Source organism: Piliocolobus tephrosceles, chromosome 2 (genome assembly GCF_002776525.5).
Source record: "Piliocolobus tephrosceles isolate RC106 chromosome 2, ASM277652v3, whole genome shotgun sequence".
Classification (NCBI taxonomy): domain Eukaryota; kingdom Metazoa; phylum Chordata; class Mammalia; order Primates; family Cercopithecidae; genus Piliocolobus; species Piliocolobus tephrosceles.
The window spans coordinates 85,107,074-85,112,046 of record NC_045435.1 but is presented as its reverse complement, the minus strand read 5'-3'; the positions used below and the strand labels follow the sequence as shown (position 1 = coordinate 85,112,046).

General features: G+C 47.5%; 1 pseudogene; it reads right to left on the bottom strand.

Moving 5' to 3' along the window:
• Positions 1-1,446: 1,446 nt before the first annotated feature.
• On the bottom strand, positions 1,447-2,668 carry LOC111528782 (annotated as a pseudogene).
• Between the last annotated feature and the right edge of the window lie 2,305 nt (positions 2,669-4,973).

Genomic DNA, 4,973 nt, shown 5'->3' with positions numbered 1-4,973 from the left:
TTGTTTCTGATCTTAGAGGAAACAGTTTCAAGTTTTATACTTAAACATGACATTAGCTATGAATTTTTTCATATACAATCTTTATTATGTTTCTTCTATTCCTTGTTTGTTGAGTGCTTTTCTCATGAAAAGGCGAATTCAGATGCCTTTTTTTTCTTGCCTAATTGCTCTGGCTAGAACTTGCAGTACAATATTAAATATCAGTGGTGAAAGTGAGCATCTTGTCTTATTCTGGTCTTATGGAGAAAGGGTACAAAGGTTTCAGTATTTCATCATTGAGTATGATTTAGCTGTGGGTTTTATATAAATGCACTTTTCAGACTAAATAACTTTCTTTCTTTCTTTTCTTTTCCTTTCTTTTTTTTGTTTCAGAGGGAGTCTCGCTCTGTTGCCCAGGCTGGAGTGCAGTGGCACAATGTCAGCTCACTACAACCTCCACCTCCCGGGTTCAAGGGATTCTCCTGCCTCAGACTCATGAGTAGCTGGGATTATAGGTGCACACCACCATGCCTGGCTAATTTTTTGTATTTTTGGTAGAGATGGGGTTTCCCCATGTTGGCCAGGCTGGTCTCGAACTCCTGACATCAAGTAATCTGCCCACCTAGGCCTCCCAAAGTGTGTGATTACAAGTGTGAGTCACTGTGCCTGACCAACTTTCTTTCTTTACTAGTTTGCTGAGTATTTTTATCATGAAAGCTGACCCTGCCACCAAAACTTTGGCTCTACAGTGACTTGAGAGTGGCTACTGACTGAGCTGTTGGGAGTCACTAGGAATGGTACATCCTGGCCTTCGCAGACAAACCCTCGAATCCAGCTAGGACTACCTCTCTCTTGTCTTTCCCACATCCATGCCTTTTGTCATGCTGTTCTTCAATCCAAGTCCTCCTCACCCTTAAAAGGCCTTGTTTAGCAAGTCTACTTCCTTTGCACAACACTCCCATCTTATGCATTCGCCAAGTCAGTAGTCAGGTTTAATTGTGCCTAGGAAGCAAGTACCTTACCAGTGATAAGGTAGCCATGAGTAAGCTTGGGTTCCACATATCCAAAGAATCCATCAGGGGCCGGGCGCGGTGGCTCAAGCCTATAATCCCAGCACTTTGGGAGGCCGAGACGGGCAGATCACGAGGTCAGGAGATCGAGACCATCCTGGCAAACACGGTGAAACCCCGTCTCTACTAAAAAAAATACAAAAAACTAACCAGGCGAGGTAGCGGGTGCCTGTAGTCTCAGCTACTCAGGAGGCTGAGGCAGGAGAATGGCGTGAACCCGGGAGGCGGAGCTTGCAGTGAGCTGAGATCCGGCCACTGCACTCCAGCCTGGGCGACAGAGCAAGACTCCATCTCAAAACAAAACAAAAAAAAAGAATCCATCGGGGCAATCCATTGTAGGCTGGTGTTCATAGGATTGTCCCATAGTGCACTTAGGTGGGGGTATGTGGCATAAGGGTTAGTGGTATTTGTACAGTTCCAGGCCCTTTTTGACGGAACACAATTGAGGTAGCTTAAGTTAGAGAGAGACCAGGCTCTGTGGGGTAACCTTGGCCACCACTTGGCTGTGGAGGCGTTGACTGTTAGGGTTTGGTGACAAGTGCTTTCACCTACAATGCAATGGGTTTTATTAGTCCACTTGTAGGATATGCACACCATCCCTCTTACTGGGTTGGTAAGTGTCCAGGACTGCGGGCATTCCTGAGGAGTGAAAGTGAGGCTGTAGTTTTGGGATATTAGTAAGGGGGAATGTCTATCCCATACCATGGCCACTGTTCACTCATACGGGCTCCCCTGCATACCCAGCAATTGGACACATTCATGGTAAGCACGATGCATTCTCCTAGATCTATAAACAGGTTTTTCTTGGCTTGGGAAGGTATATGTCTGCTCGTAGTTTTTTTAATACAGGGATGGAAATACTATGGGTGGTTTTGGGTGATAGTTGTTGGCTTTTGCTTTTGCTTTGGCTATAAACTGTTCTCTCTTTATGTCCTCTAGCACTTGAGTGTTCACTCCCCGGTGTCCAATTTTGGTGAAGCAAAGCCACTGCTTCCCTTTGGGGCATATAACCCCATTACGACTGCCAGATACTCTTAGATTTTTTACTTTATAATAACTTTTCCCTGATTCAACACATTTTTCAACTAAGGTTCCATAGCAGGATCTTTCTATATGGGTATGGTAAGTAAAGGACTGTTGCATTTTTTCCTCCATAGTAGAAAGACTGATAACACGGCAACTTGAAGGGCTGCTGTGGACAGCAGGGTAGCTACTGACAGCATTAGGATTGTGATGAGGGATATTCCCGTATTAAGGCTTTTGGTTGGGGCCAGGCGCGGTGGTTCACGCCTGTAATCCCAGCACTTTGGGAGGCGGAGGCAGGTGGAACACGAGGTCAGGAGTTCAAGACCAGTCTGGCCAACATGGTGAAACCCCATCTCTACTAAAGATACAAAAAGTTAGCCTGGCGTGGTGGTGCATGCCTGTAATCCCAGCTACTAGGGAGGCTGAGGCAGTAGAATTGCTTGAACCTGGGAGGTGGAAGTTGCAGTGAGCCAAGATAGCAGCATTGCATTCCAGACTGGGCAATAGGGTGAGACTCCGTCTCAAGAAAAGAAAAAAAAAAGACTTTTGGTTGGAAGTGAGGCACAGCAAGTGGTTGGGTAGATACAGGCCATTTCTGGAAGCAGGTAATTAGTCTTCCCTGTGTTTATGCTTTCTAGGGGGTTTTTGGTTTTAAGAAAGTTTTTTGGTTAATTTCAGCGTGGTAGGAGAAATTGTGCTTGATGATCACTTAACTGTTAATGTTTTGGAGGAAGACGTAGCCTTCGGGATGAGTTTAACCCTGGTGTGATGGATCCAGTGGGGGAGTCCTTGGACTCTCACTACAGTTGGCATGCTGAGTATCACAGTGTAGGGGCCTGTCCACTTCGGTTGTAGCTTTTTGTGAGGGTCGGATTGGCAGATGAACACCTCTGTGCCTGCAAGACAGTTGAGAGGACAAGGAGGTGTCGACCAGGAGAGGCATTGCCTCATTTGCTGCTTAACAGATGAAAGACCGTGTCTGGATTACGGAGGGGAGGTAATTCCTGAGTGGCTCAGAGTCTGGGGAGGATGAAGGCCCTAAGACAAAAGTTCGGCCATACATGATTTCAAAGGGACTATAAAAAGAGGGTGCTTTTGGTGTTGCACAGAGTCCCATGAGGGCGACAGGGAGATTTCTTGTCCATGACTGACAGGTTTCTAGAGCTAGCTTAGTGAGTTGGGCTTTAAGGACAGAGTAGACTTTTTCAACTTTGCCTGAAGATTGAGGCCTGTAAGGTGTGTGGAGAACCCACTTTATTCCTCAGGATGTAGAGACGCCTTAGGTAATTTGGCTGATGAAGGCAGGCCCGTTATCAGACTGGATGGATGTTGGGAGTCCGAAACGGGAAATTATAGGCATGATGAGAGTTTGTGTGACAATAGTTGCACCTTCTGAAGTTATTGGGAATACTTCTACCCACCTAGAGAAAGTACAAAGACTAGAAGACAGCAGAGCCGTTTATCGGGCGGCATGTGAGTGAAGTCTACTTGCCAATCTTGCCTGGGTATCTGGCCCTGGGCTTGGTGGGTAGGGAAAGGCAGTGGCTGGAGGGAACCTGGGGGTGACACTGAGTGGCAGATAGAGCAGGACTGGAAAATCACTCAGACACAGCTGGAAAGGTGAGAACAAGTGAGAATAGGGCAGAGAAGTTTTAAGAGAGGTTTGTAACGACATGAAGAGTTGTGGAGACTTTGGAGGATAGGAATTGTTTGAGAGTGAGGAAGAACGAAGTGCCCTTCCTTGACATACTGTGGTCCTTGCTTTTGGAGGGTCTGGGCCTGGAAGTCCTCCTTTTCTTCTGAGGAGTAAAGAGGAGAGAATGAGGACAGGGACAGAAACTGGCCTTGTACAGGTTGTAGAGCTACTTGTTTGGCTACCTGATCTGCTAAAGCATTTCCGGCCAATACGGGATTGTCTGGGGTTTGGTGGCCCCTGCAGTGAATGATGGCAACTTTCTGTGGGAGCCTGGTAGCTTGAAGGAGCTTGCTGATGAGAGAGCCATTTATGACGGGAGTGTTTTTTGCAGTTAGGAAACCTCATTCTTTCCAGATGGATGAGTGTGAGTGTACTATATGGAATGCATAACGAGAATCCAAATATATGTTAATTTGTTGTCCAGCTGCTAGAGGGAGAGCTTGAGTGAGAGCAATGAGTTCAGCTTTTTGGGAGGTGGTGCCTACGAGGAGTGGAAAACCCCTGCCTCGTCCTCACTTGCGGCTGATGCCATTTTAGGCCTCAGCCCACCTGCACCCAGGGGCTTATTAAAACAGCGTGTTGCTCCACACCACCTCGTGTTGTCTGTTGGCATGCCCTCGGGGTTTGAACCGATACAAGAACTTTCATCGGGTGCCGAAACCTGGGAGCACGCCAACAGACAACACAAGGTGGTGTGGAGCAACACGCTGTTTTAATGAGCCCCTGGGTGCAGGTGGGCTGAGGCCTAAAAATGGCATCAGCCCCAAGTGAGGATGGGGCAGGGGTTTTATAGTCTCCTGTAAACAGGAAGTGTCCCAGTCTGGCGTAACTGCTACGTGGTATCTGGGTGGCCTTTTTCTTGATCTTTGGGGTTACGTGTCTTCCAGCCAGGGTAGGTGTCTTCTGGCCAGGGTAGGTATCTTCTGGCCGGCTCTTTTCCTGCTTCTGCTATCTTGCTGACACATACTGCTGGCGCAAGTGGCCTTTTGTCTTGGGACTGGGCCTGAGAAGGGAGGAGTTACTCATTCCTTCAAGCTTTCAGGCCCCGGGGAGAATCTTTCACAGAGCAGTTATCTGGGGCTTCTCACTACACCTACACACCATGCTGCCCCCAAGTTCCGATCCCTCTGCCTAGAATTCCTCTTCCTCCAGACTTTACGTGGTTCTCTCTAGCATTCTTGGTATTCAGGATTCAGCTCACA